This window comes from Chiloscyllium punctatum, chromosome 44 (assembly GCF_047496795.1).
Source record: "Chiloscyllium punctatum isolate Juve2018m chromosome 44, sChiPun1.3, whole genome shotgun sequence".
In the NCBI taxonomy this organism is placed as follows: domain Eukaryota; kingdom Metazoa; phylum Chordata; class Chondrichthyes; order Orectolobiformes; family Hemiscylliidae; genus Chiloscyllium; species Chiloscyllium punctatum.
The window spans coordinates 51,673,701-51,693,482 of record NC_092782.1 but is presented as its reverse complement, the minus strand read 5'-3'; the positions used below and the strand labels follow the sequence as shown (position 1 = coordinate 51,693,482).

At 44.3% G+C, this 19,782-nt stretch overlaps 1 protein-coding gene across 1 annotated transcript in view; it reads right to left on the bottom strand.

The window, feature by feature from the left end:
- Positions 1-19,782, bottom strand: part of podxl (podocalyxin-like) — a 155,494-nt gene that overhangs the window by 123,672 nt on the left and 12,040 nt on the right. The gene's annotated exons all lie outside the window — the stretch shown is intronic.

Below are 19,782 nucleotides of genomic sequence, written 5' to 3'. Positions count from 1 at the left end.
GAATTGGCCATGCTAAATTGCCCATAGGTGTGTGAGTCAGTGCTAAATATAGGGTGGGGGAGTGGGTCTGGGGGTTGCTCTTTGGAGGGTGGGTATGGATTTGTTGGGCTGAAGGGCCTGTTTCCATACTGTAGGGAATCCAATCTAATCAGCAGTCCTCACTTTCTCCCACCCTTACTGAGACTTTTAATTCCAGATTTATTGATCGAATTTCAAAATTCCACTAGCTCTGCAGTAGGATTATCCCCACAGCATTATCCTGGATTTCTGGATTACTAACCCAGTGACATTAAGTTAGAAGTTAATTGTTGAGGGACTTTTGCACAGATTGGCAACTGCTTATAAATCCCTAACTCCAGTCTTTGAGGCTGCTTTCCTCAGGGAGACTCTGATGTTGAATTTTACCTAAGGCAGTGAACAATAGTATAGTTTAACAGTTTGCTAACAGCCTGAGGCAGTGAAATCTCCAAAATAAATTGAAATAAAGAATGATAAAAACCTAACAACCCTGAAAAGTTGATTAAAGAATATATATAAGTGAAGAGGAAGAATTAGCAGAACTTTTAAGGGAAGTTTTTTTTTAAGATTAGATTAGATTGCCCTTCGGCCCAACAAGTCCACACCGACCCTCCGAAGACCAAACCACCCAGGCCCATTTCCCTTTTACCTAACACTACGGGCAATTTAGCATGGCCAATTCACCTCACCTGCATATTTTTGTGTTGTGGGAGGAAACCGGAGCACCCAGAGGAAACCCACGCAGACATGGGGAGAATGTGCAAACTCCACACAGACAGTTGCCTGAGGTGGGAATTGAACCTGGTCCTCTGGTGCTGCAAGGCAGCAGTGCTCACCACTGAGCCACCGTGCCACCCACAATCCACAAGCAGGAGTGGGGCTTGAACCTGTGCTGGTATATATCCATTTAATCTTAAATCCAATAGCTTAACCACTCAGTCATCCTGGTCAGCGTACGCACACGCGTTTTTGAAAACAAAATCTGAGGTGATCGTGTGCAGTCAGAATTTATTATTAAATGAGTGGCATTAGCAGACACTCTCCCTCTTAATGGTTACTGTGAAGATTTATTTGGAGCTTGTATTAGCCTAAAGACACGTTCTAACCAGGCCAGAAACCCAAGGAGGAGTGACTTAGAGTCACAGAGATGTAAAGAATGGAAACAGACCCTTCAGTCCAACCCGTCCATGCCAACCAGATATCCCAACCCAATCTAGTCCCACCTGCCAGCATCCGTCCCATATCCCTCCAAACCTATCCTATTCATATACCCATCCAGCTGCCTTTTAAATGTTGCAATTGTTCCAGCCTCCACCACTTCCTCTGGCAGCTCATTCCATACACGTACCACCCTCTGTGTGAAAAGGTTGCCCCTTAGGTCTCTTTTATATCTTTCCCCTCTCATCCTAAACCTATGCCCTCTAGTTCTGGACCTCAGGGAAAAGACCTCGTTTATTTACCCTATCCCATGCCCCTCATGATTTTATAAACCTCTATGAAGGTCTCATGTTCTCTAATAATTTGAGCTGATAGAATGGTGAAGTTGAAAATAATAACAGGTGTGCCTTTTAAAATAGATCAGAAGGGAGGGGTCCTCCAAGAACAACATATAACAGATAACCAGCTCCTGAAGCAGTTGGACACATCCTCCCAGTCATCATCTGATCTGATTTCTCAGCCAGAGATTGGACTCGAGAGATGAGGCAGGAAACCACTGGGCACTGCAACAAACATCCAGCTCTTGCTACACAGTCACCAATTCACCTTCGGTTCTGCAACACTTCAAGCCCAGAAACATTGTAACAAACTTTCTCCTCCCTCTACACATCAGCACACAAACTCAAAACTAAATGCTACCGCCACAAAAATAAATTGGAGTCAACCAATCATTTGAATAACACAGAAAAGTGAAATTAGAAAGAGAAAATACACAAAATGCTTAGCAAGCAGCATCTATGGAGAAAGGAAAAGTCATTGTCTCAGTTAATGGTCCTGTTGTCAGAACTGGGAAAAGGTACAAAACCTTTCTGATGCTGAGAACGTGGCGCTGGAAAAGCACAGCAGGCCAGGCAGCATTCCTGATGAAGGGCTTATGCCTGAAATGTCGATTTTCCTGCTCCTCGGATGCTGCCTGACCTGCTGTGCTTTTCCAGCAACACACTCTCAACTCTGACCTCCAGCATCTGCAGTCCTCACTGTCTCCTCCTTTCCGATGTTGGCTTACCTGCTGAGTAATTCAGGCGTTTTCCTGATTTTATTTCCAAATTCCAACATCTGAGGATTTTGTGGCAGCGAAGTCGGGGAGCACAGTCTTAGAAAAATCCAGCTTCATCAGCTAATCTGAATGAAGCCACATTAAATTGAGAGGAGGACAGAGTAAACATTTACCTAACAAACAGCCTTCAGTCAGGGAAGTAGCTCATTTTAATTACTTCCAAGGCATGACACTGATTTCCTGGGGCATGAGCTGAAGAGTTTATTTGCATTGATCTAGTGGTATCTTAGCGAAGGAAACGGTCCATCTATTGGAGAAGTTATTCAAGCTCCACCTCGAACTGAACTCCCAGAAATGTACAGCACGAGGGACACCGTGCAATTGGTCGCACTGGCTTCTGGTCAATGAGTAGCTGTAATACTCTTGGTCTTGGTGGGCTGCTAAAGGATACTTACAATGTCTGCTGATGCGACAAAAACATTAACTTTATTTAAGAAATATCAGACCATGGCTGCACATTGCTCACCAAGCTGCAAGAGAGAGAGCAAGATCACGTAACCAACCTTCTCTCTAAACCCCACGGTTTCATAGCTATTGGGATTACTGTGCATGACAACTGACGTGCTGATGCATTGGTTTGCTGCATATTATCCTTGGAGATCCATGCAGCAGAGAACAAAATTTGATGGGATGTTGCATATGAGCATGCGACACTACATTAGCATACCCAGTCAGACTTAACCCTTTGCAGTGCAGTAAAACTGAGTCGAAAAGTGTGGTGTTGGAAAAGCACAGCAGGTGCAGGAGAGTTGATGTTTTGGACGTGGTTCTTGACGCTGTCTGGCTCCCTCAGAGCCAGATCATTCCTGAAGAAGGGCTTATGCCCGAAACATTAACTCTCCTGCTCCTCGGATGCTGCCTGACCTGCTGTGCTTTTCCAGTGCCGCACTTTTCAACTCTGATCTCAGTCCTCACTTTCTCCTACTACAGTAAAACTGCCAATTTAACAAAATTGGAATCCATGGGAATCAGGGGGCAATTCTCTATTGATTGGAGTCATTCCTGACACATAGGAAGATGGTCGTGGTTGTTGGAGGCCAGTCATCTCAGCTCCAGGACATCTCTAGAGGAGTTCCTTACGGTAGTGTCCTTGGCCCAACCATCTTCAGTTACATCTCAATAACCTTTCCTCCATCATAACTTTCAAAGTAGGGATGTTTGCTGATGATTGCCCAATGTTCAGGACCATTTTTAACTTCTCAGATACTGAAGCAGTCCGTGCTCAAATGCAACAAGATCTGGACAACATCCAGACTTGGGTAGATAAGATGCAAGTAACATTTGCACCATACAATTGCCAGGCAATGGCTACCTCCAATAAGAGACAATTTAATCACTCTTGACATTCAATAGTGTTACCATCACTGAATCCCCAACTAGTAGCATCCTTGGGGGCTACCATTGATCATTGAATTGGAGCTGCTGCATAAACTCTATTATAAAACACAATTAAACAGGCTATAAAGCAGGTCAGAACCTAGGAACATTGCAACAAGTAACTTGCCTCCTTACTCCCCAAAGCCTGTCTACAAGGTAAAAGTCAGGAGTGTTATGGAATACTCCCCACTTGCCCTGGATGGGTGCTGCTCCAACAACACTCAAGAAGCTTGACACCATCCAGGACAAAGCAGCCCGCTTGATTGGCACAACACCATGAGTATCCACTCCCGACACCACTGACGCTCAGAAATAGCAGTATGCATGATCTACAATGTGCACAGCAAAGATTCACCAAAGATTCTTAGCCAGCACCTTCCAGCATTCTCAGTTTTGTTCAAGTGACCAATTATTCGTTGAACGCCATAAATTTATCAGTATCTTCAGCCCTTTCTGGCAGTAGGTTCCAGATACCTATCATCCTCTGGGTGGAAAAATAAAGTCCTTTTGTATCCCCTCCAAACCTCCTATTTCTTATCCTAAATCTAAGTCCCCTGTTTATAGACCATGAGGAATAGACCAATCCTCACCATTTCAGCAGATCTCTCAATTCTAGACACCTCAGTGAGCATCCTCTTACCTTAAACATTTCTAATGCAGACAACAAATGTCTTCTACATACAATGCAACCACATTTAATTTGATGAAACAAAAACAATTGTGCAATGGGTTTGACATCACTCAGGTGGCAATGACCAATAACTATCTTCCTGTCGCTAAATCCATGTAAACAGCTCTTTTGTGGATGAAAATGAAGGATTGTTTTACATTACCAACTTGCACGGCAGCAGAGTGTAAAGTTGCTGATAAACTGCCTCTTTCTGAGCCTCAGCAGTGGAATAAAATACAGAGTGCTCACCATGCTGTGACATTCACCAACCCAGAGATGCAGCTGGAGGTGCTCGGCTCAGACAGGCTGGAGCACGAATCACCGATTTCAGAGGGAATAGCATCTGAGCCCTCGATAACTGAATGTTTGCTTGGCGATGGCAGTGATTAACCAAGGATTAACCAAGTTAACCTGACTGGTATCCCAAAGCAAGATATGTGTCCTCCAAGATATGAAGGAAGATGCATGCGTTTATCCACATTCAGCAAGGGCACTGAGTGAGATATGGCTGCGATTTTTCTCCCACTCCACCGCGGCTCGATTTCCTCAGTCCATTCAAGGATACTCAGATCCAGTGACAGCTGCACCCTGCCCTTGACACGCCCTCCCATCCAACCTTCCTCCTCTCATCATTGGTCATCTTGGTGGTCTGAGACCTCAGGTTGGTGCTGTACTGACAGTGGCCAGTATATGGGTCTTTCGCCCCAGAGCTATGACATGCCATTGACTTGTCGGATGCCCGGGTGGCACAACGTGCAATGGGTTTACTTGTAAAGAGATAATTTGGGAGACCGATTGGCTCTCTCACTGACGGCAGAGACCCTTGTCATTTTCCCAGATAGTATTCTGGAAAATCTATTAGGCACTCCTTCCGAGGCCAACATATTCATTGTAGAACCGTTCTTGGTCCTCTGGGTGGAAGTCTGACCTGAAACAAACACAGAGAATGTTGGAGAAACTCAAAGCGTCTGGCAGCATCTGTGGAGAGAGAAACTGAGTTAATACTTGGAGTCTGATGCAACTCTGAACGAAACTTCAAACTTTCCGTTCAGAAGACTGGCATCGAATCAGTAACGGTTTTTCTCCATCTACAGATGCTGCCAGTCCCCCTGAGCTTCTCCAGCATCCTGTGCTCATTTCAGATTTCCAACATCCACATTATTTTGCTTTTATTCATAGGAGCCTAGTATTTGTATGTCATTGTTCTGGAAGTAAATCCCATTATATAGAGACATGGGATTACTAATAGTGCAGAAAGGGGAAGAGAAGGGAACGGAAATATTTCATCAGAATATTATTTGATAAGGAGCACCATCTTTCTAAAAATCAAGGTTTTGGAAGTCTACTTAGAACAAAGTTAAAAACATTCCAATAGCCATATTTAATAATTTAAAGACATACTTCTAAAATGAATGTTATATTTGGATTACATTTTGAATTATAGCCCAGATAAACCAAGAAAGGAAAAGTGTTCGTTTCCTTGAAGCGGACATGTATTGTTTCCAATTATGACAATCCAGTTGCAGTCAGATCTCTGAAAAAAAAATAAATAAGAATTTTCTGGAACCCTCTATTTCATCTCCCTTTTTAATTAAATTGTCGTTGTCCCCTTTGTAAACTGCCAGATTCACAAGAAACAAATTGTTGGGATTATTAAAATAATAAACACCCCAACTGAAAATATCAAAAGTATTTGGGGGACTTAATTAAGTTTGAAGCCATCATTCAACAGCTGACAGCCAATGTTGACTGTTGTTACCGTTTGCTTTAATTTCTAATGTGACATGTTCTAAAGGTCTGGTATGGTGCCAGTCTCTGGGTGCTGCACGTTACACAGGCAGAAGCCACCAAACAAGTTGCAACTCTCCTATAACAATGCAGTGACCCGCTTGTGTGCATTTTTTGAGCTCAGACCCACATCCAAATCCCTCCATGAAATCATCTCTTTCCCTACGTCTGTGGCCTCCTTTCATTAAAATCTTCGAATTCTTATGGCGTGGAAGCCAGCCATTCGATCCATTGAATCCACTCCGGATCCTCTGGAGAACATTCCACCCAGACCCATCCCCTATCCTATTGCTGTAACCCTATGTTTCCTTTGCTTAATCCACCTGGCCTGCCCATTGCTCTACACTGTGGGCAATTTAGTATGACCAATCCACCAAACCTGCACATCTTTGGATTTTGGAGGAAACCCATGCAGACACAGAGAGAATATGCAAACTGCACACAGACAGTCACCCAAGCTGGAATCAAACCCGGGTCCCTGGCACTAAGAGCCAACAGTGCTAACCACCAAACCACCATACCATCCCTTTGACTGAACAAACCTCCACAATCACTTTGCTCCTCCAGTTCTAGCCTTGTGTGCATCTTTAATTCCCCATGCTCCATAATTGGCCAGTGGTGCTTTTGGCTGCCTTAACTATAAACTCTGGATTTCCCTCCCTAAACCTCTTTCAACCTCACTTTCCTACTTTAAGTGGCACTTTAAAAATCTACCCTGTTCGACCAAGGTCTCACGTCCTGATATCTCCTTGCATGGCACTATGTCAGACTTTCTGTTATATAGCTTTTCTGAAACATCTTGGGAGGCTTTACTGTTTTAAAAAGGTGCATTGTAAACATGACAACCATTAAACCCTCATCAATGATTGGAAAAATCCATTTGGTTCACTAATGTCCCTTTTAGGGAAGGTAACTGCCAGCATAACCTGGTCATGATCAAGACATGACCCTCTCTCATTAGTATCCTTCCATACAGATGAGGAAGGACACTACTTCGACTGGGACAACACATCCATCCTAGGACAAGCCAAACAGAGACACGCATGGGAATTCCTAAAAGCATGGCATTCCAACCGGAACTCTATTAACAAACACATTGACTTGGATCCCATTTACCACTCCCTGAGAAAAAGAACAGGAAATGGCATCACCAACCCAAGGAAATCTAAACACATAAATAGAAAGCAGACCATACCACCAGTGCTTCATCCGGAGGCTCACTGATGATGTTACCTAGAATGGTGACAAAACGTCTGAAAACGAACCTTCCAGTTCAGCAAGCAAACCAACATCCAGTAACATGGTCTGACCTACATGTGACTTCAAACTCACATCAATGTGATGAACTCTTATTTGCAGTTAGGTGTAGGTAACAAATGCTGGCCTAGATACCCATATCCTGTTGATGAATGTTTCTAAGAAATTGCAAATTATTGTACCTGACAGCTCACCTTCCAGCAATTCAGGGTGTTAAGATTGTGTGGTATCTACAGAACAAGGGACATTACCTGAAGGAAGATAGGTTTCCAAATCTCACTTCAATGAAGAAGTGAAAACCCAGTTAGCAAGTGGCAAATGTTTGTTGGCTTAAATAGCAGCAAGAGTTTGAAGTATCATGACTTTCAGAGTTACAGAAACTTAAACCAATCAGCTGTTCCACTTACTAATTCCAGAGACGTAATTGTTGTAGTCTAGCCAAGCATATCTTGTCCATCCATGAACGCTTGAGAGAAAAGCTTTATCTGGTGCAGTCCACGCAACATCCTCCCTTGGAGACAGTAAAGACTGTAGATGCTGGCAGAAGAGTCAATAGATGTGAAACTGGAAAGGCACAGCATATGAGACAATATCCAAGGAGCAGGATAGTCAACATTTCAGGCCAAAATAGCCTGAAACGTTGACTTTCATGCTCCTCGGATGCTGTCTGACCTGTTGTGCTTTTCCAGCTCAACATCCACCCTACCATTTTCTGTCACGGTTTTGTTAGAACTAGTGATTGCTAGACCATTTCAGGTTGAGAGTCACCCACATTGCTGTGGATCTGTTAGCCAGACAGGGTAAAGATGGCAAACTTCCTCTACCGAACGACCTTACTGAACCTCTTGAGGTTTAAAAATGGTGGGGGGGGGTGCGGTTGCCATATAGCAGGGACAGCCCCACCTCTGGTAAAATACCAATGCAGTCTGGACTGGCTGAGAGTCAATGGGGCGCCTGTCAAGGTGATCTCAGTGAATGGAACAGCAGACTTGAGCTGAGTGCCCAACTTCTGCTCCTACTTCTTATGATCTTGGGTCTCCTGCTGCTGTTAAATTATCAGTTGGAGTGAACATGCAAGTTGTTTCCTGCCATTCTGCTCAAAGCAAAATGGGACCAAACATTCTGGCCTTAACTGAAGCCTTCAAAACGTTAAGAGGAATAAATAGAATAGACAAAGAGGAATGAAGGGAAATTATCTGCACTGTCCTTGGAAATTTGGGGAAGGGTGTTTGGGTTTTGTGAGGTGCATTGTCAAAACATCTGAGAGCCAGATTTTTTAGGCAGTCATAAAACCCTTATAGATGGGGAGGCAATGGCCTAGTGGTATTATCACTAGACTATTAATCCATAGGCCCTAGTAATTGCCAGGGGACCCGGGTTCAAATCCCACAGTAGATGGTGGGACTTGAATTCAATGGGAAAAAACTCTGGAACTAAGAGTCTAATGATGACTATGATTCCATTGGCAATTATTTGGAAAAAAACCATCTGGTTCATTAATATCCTTCAGGGAAGGAAACAGTCATCCTTACCTGATCTAGCCTACATGTAACTTTCATAGCCAATAGGGTTGATTCTTAAAAATGCCCTCTGTTTAATGAGGGCTAAGCAATAAATACTGACCTAAACATGATGCCTTCATCCCATGAATGAATTTAAAGTAAGATTACCAGCCTGTGTGTGAAGAAATGTTTCTTGTTTTCACTCACTAATGTCAGTAATCTCTGGAATCCCTTCTTCACAGGAATTTTCAACTCTCTTTGCCAAATGGTGATGTTGGATCAATTATAGAGTCATAGAGGCATAGAGATGTACAGCATGGAAATACACCCTTCGGTCCAACTTGTCCATGCCAACCAGATATCCCAATCTAATCTAGTCCCTTTTGCCAGCATTGGCCGTATCCCTCCAAACCCTTCCTATTCATATACCCATCCACATGCCTTTTAAATATTGTAATTGTACCAACCTCCACCACTTCCTCTGGCAGCTCATTCCATGCACACACCACTCTCTGTGTGAAATAGTTGCTCCTAAGGTCTCTTTTATATCTTTCCCCTCTCACACTAAACCTATGCCCTCTCGTAATGGACTCCCCCACCCCAAGGAAAAGACCTAGTCAGTTCACCTTGTCCATGCCCCTCATGATTTTATAAACCTTTATAACGTCACTCCTTAGCCTTCGAAACTCCAGGGAAAACAGCACCAGCCTATTCAGCCTCTCCCTGTAACTCTAATTCTCTAACCCTGGCAACGTCCTTGTAAATCTTTTCTGAACCCTTTCAAGTTTCACAACATCCTTCTGATAGGAGGGAGACCAGAATTGCATGCAATATTCCAACAGTGGCCTAATCAACGTCCTGTACAGCTGTAACATGACTTCCCAACTCTGATACTTGATGCTCTGACCAATAAAGGAAAGCATACCAAATGCCTTCTTCACTATCGTATCTCCTTGCGACTCCACTTTCAAGGAAATATGAACATTCCATCCAAGGTCTCTTTGTTCAGCAACACTCCCCAGTGTGTATAAGTCCTACTATGATTTGTGTTTTCACATTCATCTAAATTAAACTTCTTAATATTTAATTGAATAATCTGAATCATTTATTTGTTGTCTTGTGTATTCAATACAAAATACCGTGAAAAGTGTGTACCATTGCCATTCACGCACAATAAACATTAACTTAATATAAAATTTTAAAAAAGAAAGATAATGTAAAGAGAATCCAACTTTTCCTTCTCCCACTGCTACATTCCAGCTCCAGGCTACACCAGCTCACACCATGTCCCCACCAGAGTCCCCTCTTTGGGCTACACCAGCTCACACCATGTCCCCACCAGAGTCCCCTCTTTGGGCTACACCAGCTCACACCATGTCCCCACCAGAGTCCCCTCTTTGGGCTACACCAGCTCACACCATGTCCCCACCAGAGTCCCCTCTTTGGGCTACATCAGCTCACACCATGTCCCCACCAGAGTCCCCTCTTTGGGCTACACCAGCTCACACCATGTCCCCACCAGAGTCCCCTCTTTGGGCTACACCAGCTCACACCATGTCCCCACCAGAGTCCCCTCTTTGGGCTACACCAGCTCACACCATGTCCCCACCAGAGTCCCCTCTTTGGGCTACACCAGCTCACACCATGTCCCCACCAGAGTCCCCTCTTTGGGCTACACCAGCTCACACCATGTCCCCACCAGAGTCCCCTCTTTGGGCTACACCAGCTCACACCATGTCCCCACCAGAGTCCCCTCTTTGGGCTACACCAGCTCACACCATGTCCCCACCAGAGTCCCCTCTTTGGGCTACACCAGCTCACACCATGCCCCCACTGGAGTCCCCTCTCTGGGCTACACCAACCCATGCCATGCTGCCACCAGGAGCTGACTCCACATGGAAGCGGGTGTCTCAGTTTCAGATTTCCCAGCCAACTCGCTCTGTAGCCATGCTAAGATCCCGCCACCGCTCTGGAACCCATCAGAACCACATTCCTGAAGAAGAGCTCTTCTTTATCAGGTAATTTTGAGCAAAAGCTAAACAAAACTGAGAAAAGGAGAAGGGGAAAAGGAAAAAGCAGATGAAGGGGGCAAACCCAGGCACAGGAGTCCAGACCCTGCCTACACTTCCGCTGCCATCTTGAACATCAACCATGAGATTGATTGGCTTTTGTCCATCACATGTGTTAAGGGTGGTGGAGTAGAGTTGGATGTATAAATTTTGGTTGCAAATTCAGTCATGATCACATTGATCACAGGAACAGGCTCATGGGCTGACTCCCATTTGTATGTCACTTTACAAGACCATAAGATTTAGACGCAGAAATAAGGCCTTTCAGCCCATTGAGTCTGCTCCACCATTCAATCATGGCTGATGCGTTTCTCAACCTTATTCTCCCCCTGTCTCCCAGTAACCCTTGATCCCCTTTACAATCAAGAACCTATCTATCTCTATTTTAAATATACTCAATGACCAGGCCTGCACAGCCTTCTGTGGCAATGAATTGCATAGATTCACCACTCTCTGGCTGAAGAAATTTCTCCTTTTCTCTGTTTTAAAAGGTCTTCCCTTAACTCTAAGACTATGCCCTCAGATCCTAGTCTCTTCTACCAATGGAAACATCCTCCCAACATCCACTCTGTCCAAGCCATTCAGTATTCTGTAAGTTTCAATTAGATCGCCCCTCTTCCTTCTAAATTCCATCTAGTATAGACTCAGAGTCTTTAAATGATCCTCATGTGTTAAGCTGTTCATTCCTGGGACCATTCTCGTGAATCTCCTCTGAGCATGCTCCAAGCCCAGTACATCTTTCCTGAAACTGTGTACAATACTCCAAATATGGTCTGACCAGAACCTTACAGAGTCTCAGAAGTACATCCCTGCTTTTGTATTCAAGTCCTCTCAAAATAAATGCCATCAGCGCATTTACCTTCCTAACGACAGTGTATTGACTCTACCTTGAGAGAGTTTATCTTGAGAGAATCCTGGACTAGAACTCCCAAGTCTCTGTACTTCAGATTTCTGCATTTACTCATATTTAGAAAATAGTCCATGCCTCTATTCTTCCCACCAAAGTACATGACGTGATACTTTCCCACATTGTACTCCATCTGCCACTTCTTTGCCCACACTCCTAACCTGTCCAAATCCTTCTGCAGCCTCCCCACCTCCTCAATGCAACCTGTCCCTCCACCTATCTTTGTATCATCTGCAAATGCAGCCAGAATGCCCTCAGTTCCTTCATCCAGATCATTAATGTATCAAGTGAAAAGTTGTGGCCCCAACACTGAGCCTGGCGGAACATCACTTGTCACCAGCTGCCATCCTGAGAAGGACACTTTTATCCCCACTCTGTGCTTTCTGCCACAGAGCCAGGCTTCTATCCAGGCTAGCACCTTGCCTCTGACACCATGGGCACTTATCTCACTCAGTAGCCTCCTGTGTGGCACCTTGTTAAAGATCTTCTTGAAGTCCAGGTAGATAACATCCATTGGCTGTCCTTAGTCTAACCTGCTTATTAGTGCCTCAAAGAATTCTAGCAGATTTGTCAGGTATGACCTCCCCTTGATGAAACCATGCTGACTGTGCCCTATTTTACCATACACTTCCAAGTATTCAGAAATCTCATCTTTCACAATGTATTCCAGGGCCTTACCCACAACTGAGGTTAGGCTAATAGGTGTGTAATTTTCTGTCTTCTTCCTTAATCCCTTTTTAAATAGGGGGTCATGTTAGTGATTTTCCAGTCCTCTGGGACCCTCCCTGATTCTAGGGATTCCTGAAACATCACCACTAATGCCTTCACTATCTCTGCAGCTATCTCACTTAGAACTCTGGGGTGTAGTCCCTCTGGTCCAGATGATTTATCCACTTACAGACCATTCAGTTTTTCTAGTACCTTCTCTTTGGTGATGGCTACCATACTCAGCTCTGTCCCCTCACTCTCTTGAACTTTTTGGAAATTACTTGCATCATCCATTGTGAAGTAATTATTCAGTTCCTCAGCCATTTCTTTGCTCCCCACTTCTATCTTGCCTGTGTCTTTTTCCAGAGGCCCAATATCCACTTTTGCCCTTTACCTATCTAAAGAAACTCTTGGAGTTTTCCTTTATATTACTGGCTAGCTTATGCTCACATTTAATCTTCTCCCTCCTTATTTCTCTTTTTGTTGCCCTCTGTTGGTCTTTGTCAGCTTCCCAGTCCTCTGGTTTCCCACTGTTCTTCGCTACATTATATGCTTTCCCTTTTGCTTTTATGCTATCCCTGACTTCCCTAGTCAGCCATGGTTGCCTCATCCTCCCTGTACCACGCTTCTTTTTCCTCGGGATGAATCTCTGCTGTGTCTCCTGAATTACTCCCAGAAACTCCTGCCATTGCTATTCCACTGTCTTTCCTGTTAGGATCCTCTCCCAGTCAATTCTCCCCAGATCCTCCCTCATTCCTCTGTTGTTTTATTCAGCTGAAATACAATTACCTCTGATTCTATCTTCTCTCTCTCTCTCACTCACTCAAAGGTTATATCTTCTCTCTCTCTCTCTCTCTCTCTCTCTCATCAGCTTGTACGAGGGAGCATAACTACAAATTGAGGGGTGATACATTTAAGACAGATGTCAGAGGCAGGTTCTTTACTCAGAGTGGTAAGGGTATGGAATGCCCTACCTTCCGATGTAGGTAACTCAGCCACATTAGGGAGATTTAAGCAATCCTTGGATAAGCACATGGATGATGGTGGGATAGTGTAGGGGGAACAAGCTGAGAATAGTTCACAGGTCGGCGCAACATCAAGGGCTGAAGGGCTTGTTCTGCACTGTATTGTTCTGTGTTCTAAATTGCAGAGTAAATTCAATCATGTTATGATCACTGATTCCTAAGGATTCCTTTACCTGTAGCTCCCTTATCAAGTCTGCCTCATTGCACAACACGAAATCTTTCAGGTGAAACATTAAGATCGTGTTTACATTAAACTCACATCATTGGGATGTGAAAGATTTGAAGGACGAGATTTCGGCTGCCGTCCATCCCAATACTTATCTCTCAATCAATTTTAATTATATGGCTCATTACTTTAATGATGCAAACTTGCTGTGCACAAGATGACTGCCACATTACGGCTACACTTCAGAAACACTTCATAAGCTGTAAAGGGCCCTATGATAATTTTAGGTTGTGAGAGGTGTTATACAAATGCAAGTTCCTGCTTTTTGAATATGCCACATCCAAGGTACAACCAAACTCTATACTCTCGAGTTCGCTGACCTAACCCTTGGATGGATGAGAGTTGCTTGAAGAATTCCAAGAAATGTTAATGCTTATGACTGAAATGTTCACGCTAGCTCATAGCGAACATATTGCTACAAAACACAAAAAACAACAGATCTGTCCCAGCAAGCAATATTAAAAGTGACAGTATGCAGACCACCAAAAGTAAGAGAAATTGGAGAACGTTCTTGCTATCACTTCAGGATTATTTACACTGAACATTGAGTACTCAGAATTCATTAAGTATAAGGCATGGCAAGCACCAATGAATCAGGTGAATAGCACGTGCTGTCAGACCTGAGTTTTCTCCTTTTCTATTCTCAGACACCAAGGGTTGGATTTTCAGTCCCCACTGGGATAAGATCAAAGGCAATGCAGAACTGAAAACAGGTCCTCTATCAATGATGCTCATTCTCAGTTTATTCCTGTCTCCAGGCCTTTTTTTTAAACTGAGGCAATGCTGCATGCTAATAGGGATAAGCACCCTGACAGTGCTGGTCTTTTTCAATATATTATTTCAGTTACATCACACTGTAAACTTTTGCTATAAATTCTGTGCCTTACAATCTTATTCTCCACAACCACTGGATGAAAGAGCAGCGCTCCGAAAGCTAGTGCTTCCAAATAAACCTGTTGGACCTGTTGGTGTTGTGTGATTTTTTTTACCTTTGTACACCCCAGTCCAACACCAGTGTCTCCAAATCATGAGTTTGTTCCTGACTTTTTAAGTCAGTGGATGGAATCACAGCCTTCACATGATCTCTAACGCCCCATCTGCATCACTATTTTTACTAATTGCCTTATGGGCCAAGTCAAGGGATTACTCAGTTTGGCCAGTCACAAGTGTTCCTGTCCTTTTCCAACCCGAGTGTTAATTGAATGTCCTTACGTTCAATCAGCCTAAGAGGCCTTTAGCAAAATGTTACATATCCAACTGGGAGCACAACTGACCAAAGTTAAAGCTGTAATTTTGAAAACTATCTTTTCTGGAGAAGGTGGGGCAGGGTGGGGGGTGGAGGAACATATAGCACACAGCTGGGATGTACTAACGTAGCTGGAATCAAGGTCAGGTCACAACACACAGTCCAGAAAGATAGATGCACCTTCAACAATTGGCTGTAGAGATCCATGTTTCAAGTGGTAATCCAGACCCATTCACCACCTTGAACACTTTGTACTGTTCTAACTACCTTATTTTCAAATTGAGGGAACTTGGCATAGGACCAAGATGGAAGACATCACCAAGACTGAAGTGGATGGGAGGAGGAAGAGGGAGAGAGTGACAGGAAGCGAGAGCGAGAGAGAGATAGAGAGAGAGAGAGAAAGAGAGAGTGAGAGAATGAGATAAAAATGAAATGCAAGAAAGGTCTAACTTTATAGAACATAGAACATTACAGCGCAGTACAGACCCTTCAGCCCTCGATGTTGCACCGACCTGTCATACCAATCTGAAGCCCATCTAACCTACACTATTCCATATACGTCCATATGCTTGTCAAATGACGACTTAAATGTACTTAAACTTGGCGAATCTACTACCGTTGCAGGCAAAGAATTCCATACCTTTACTACTCTCTGAGTAAAGAAACTACCTCTGACATCTGTCTTATTTCTATCACCCCTTAATTTAAAGCTATGCCCCCTTGTGCTCGCCATCACCATTCTTGAGAAAAGGCTCTCCCTGTCCACCCTATCTAACCTTCTGATTATCTTATATGTCTCTATTAAGTCACATCTCAACCTTCTTCTCTCTAACGAAAACCTTTCCTCAGCCTTTCCTCATAAGACCTTCCCTCCATACCAGGCAACAACCTAGTAAATCTCCTCTGCACCCTTTCCAAAACTTCCACATCCTTCTTATAATGCAGTGACTAGAACTGTACACAATACTCCAAGTGTGGCCGCACTAGAGATTTGTACAGCTGTAGCATAACCTCATGGTTCCGGAACTCGATCCCTCTATTAATAAAAGCTAAAACACTATGTCTTCTTAACAACCCTGTCAACCTGGGTGGCAACTTTCAAGGAGGTGTGTACCTGGACACCGAGATCTCTGCTTATCTACACTACCAAGAATCTTACCATTAGCCCAGTACTTTGCATTCCAGTTACTCCGATCAAAGTGAATCACCTCACACTTGCCTGCATTAAATTTCATTTGCCACCTCTCAGCCCAGCTCTGCAGCTTATCTATGTCTCTCTGTAACCTACAACATCCTTTGTCACTAACCCCAACTCCACTGACCTTAGTGTCGTCTGCAAATTTACTAAATACCCTTCTACGCCCTCATCCAGGTCGTTTATAAAAATGACAAACAGCAGTGGACCCAACACCGACCCTTGCGCTACACCACTGGTAACTGAACTGCAGGATGAACATTTCCCATCAACCACCACTCTGTCTTCTTTCAGCAAGCCAATTACTGATCCAAACTGCTATATCTCCCACAATCCCATTCCACTGCATTTTGTACAATAGCCTACTGTGGGGAACCTTATCGAATTCCTTGCTGAAATCCATATACACCACATCAACTGGTTTACTCTCATCTACCTGTTTGGTCACCTTCTCAAAGAACTTAATAAGGTTTGTGAGGCACGACCTACCCTTCACAAAACTGTGCTGACTATCCCTAATCAAATTATTCTTTTCTAGATGATTATAAATCCTATCTCTTATAACCTTTTCCAACACTTTACCAACAACTGATGTAAGGCTCACTGGTCTATAATTACCAGGAGTGTCTCTACTCCCCTTCTTGAACAGGGGAACCACATTTGCTATCCTCCAGTCTTCTGGCACTATTCCTGTAGACAATGACAATTTAAAGATCAATGCCAAAATCTCGGCAGTCTCCTCCCTGGCTTCCCAGAGGATCCTAGGATAAATCCCATCCGACCCAGGGGACTTATCTATTTTCACACTGTGCAGTATTTCTAATACCTCTTCCTTGTGAACCTCAATCCTACCTAGTCTAGTAGCCCATATCTCAGTATTCTCCTCGACAACATTGTCGTTTTCTAGAGTGAATACTGTTGAAAAATATTCATTTAGTGCTTCTCCTATCTCCTCTGACTCCACACACAACTTCCCACTACTATCCTTAATCGGCCCTAATCTTACTCTTGTCTTTCTTTTTGTTCCTTAAATACCTATAGAAGGCTTTAGGGTTTCCCCTGATCCTATCAGCCAACAACGTCTCGTGTTTCCTCCTCGCTCTTCTGAGTTCTCTCTTTCGGTCTTTCCTGGCTACCTTGTAACCCTCAAGTGCCCTAACTGAGCCTTCACATCTCATCCTAACATAAGCCTTCTTCTTCCTCTTGACCAGAGATTCCACTTCCTTCATAAACCAAGGCTCCCGCGCTCTACAGCTTCCTCCCTGTCTGACAGGTACATACTTATCTAGGACACACAGTAGCTTTTCCTTGAATAAGCTCCACATTTCTAATGTGCCTATCCCCTGCAATTTCCTTCCCGATCCTATGCTTCCTAAACCTTGCCTAATCGCATCGTAATTGCCTTTCCCCCAGCTGTAACTCTTGCCCAGTGGTATACACCTATCCCTTTCTATCACTAAAGGAAACGTAATAGAATTGTGATTGCTATCACCAAAGTGCTCACCTACTTCCAAGTCTAACACCCGGCCGGGCTCATTACCCAGGACTAAATCTAATGTGGCTTCGCCCCTTGTTGGCCTGTCTACATACTGTGTCAGGAAGCCCTCCTGCACACACTGGACAAAAATTGACCCATCTATAGTACTTGTACTATAGTGTTCCCCGTCAATATTTGGAAAGTTGAAGTCCCCCATGACAACTACCCTGTCTCTCTCACTCCTATCGAGAATCATCTTTGCTATCCTTTCCTCTACATCTCTGGAGCTATTCGGAGGCTTATAGAAAACTCCCAACAGGGTGACCTCTCCTTTTCTGTTTCTAACTTCAGCCCATACTACCTCAGTTGAGGAATCCCCAAACATCCTTTCTACAACTGTAATACTATCCTTCACCAACAATGCCACACCTCCCCCTCTTTTACCATCTTCTCTGTTCTTATTGAAACATCTAAATCCTGGTACCTGCAACAACCCTTCCTGTCCCTGCTCTATCCATGTCTCCAAAATGGCCACAACATCAAAATCCCAGGTACCAAACCATGCTGCAAGTTCACCCACCTTATTTCGGATGCTCCTGGCGTTGAAGTAGACACACTTCAAACCAACTTCTTGATTGCCCGGTGCCATCTGCATCCCTGAAACTTGATTTCGGACCGCCCTACTCTCAACCTTTTCTATACTCGAACGACAATTTTGGTTCCCATCCCCCTGCTGGATTAGTTTAAACCCATCCCAATAGCCTTAGTGAATTTCCCCCCCAGGATATTGGTACCTCTCTGGTTCAGATGAAGACCATCCTGCTTGTAGAGGTCCCACCTACCACAGAAAGAGCCCCAATTATGCAAGAATCCAAAACCCTCATTCCTGCACCATCCCTGTAGCCACATGTTCAACTCCTCTCTCTCGCTATTCCTTGCCTCACTAGCACGTGGCAAGGGCAACAAACCAGAGAGAACAACTCTGTTCATCCTAGCTCTAAGCTTCCATCCTAGCTCCCTGAATTTCTGCCTTAAATCCTCATCTCTCTTCCTACCTATGTCGTTGGTGCCTATGTGGGCCACGACTTGGGGCAGCTCCCTCTCCCCCTTAAGGATCCCAAAAACATGATCAGAGACATCACGAACCCTGGCACCTGGGAGGCAACACACCAACCGTGAGTCTCTCTCATCCCCACATAACCTCCTATCTGTCCCCTAACTATGGAGTCCCCAATGACTACTGCTCTGCTCCTCTTCCCCCTTCCGTTCTGAGCAGCAGGAATAGACTCTGTGCCAAGAGCCCTGTACCCCACTGCTTTCCCCTGGTAAGTCACCCCCCCAACAGTATCCAAAACGGTATACCTATTATTGAGGGGAATGGCCACAGGGGATCCCTGCACTGCCTGCCAGTTCCTTTTCCGTCCCCTGACTGTAACCCATTTGCCTTTTTCTTGTACCTGAGGAGTGACTACCTCCCTGTAACTCCTCTCAATAACCCCCTCTGCCTCCCGAATGATCCGAAGCTCATCCAGCTCCAGCTCCAGTTCCCTAACGTGGTTTTTGAGGAGCTGGAGTTGGGTGCACTTCCTGCAGATGTAGTCAGCAGGGACACTAGTGGTGACCCTTCCCTCCCACATTCGGCAAGAGGAACATTCAACTGCCCTAACCTCCATTCCCACTATTCTAATTTCCCAAAGAGACTGTTGAAAAAAATAAGCAATAATAAAAAAAAAATCTGCCGCACAGGTCCTTTTTTCGGTTAGAGGAGAAGGATGGGTGGGAGACACTACCCGAGTAGTGTTTCGGGTAACGCAACCACACAAATATATGACTTCCCAGAAGTCCTTCGCGCCTCCCTTGCACCTCTTGGCAAATGGAGGCCCGACTCCCGAGGTAAGTCCCTTTTAATGCGGTAAAACTCACCCTTCCCGGCAGCCCTCGCTTCACCTCTCCTTCTCTGCTCACCGCTCTGGCAAAATGGAGCTTTTGGCGCTGAAAATCTTTAAGCAGGATTATTTAATTCTTGAGGAACTAACTCAACA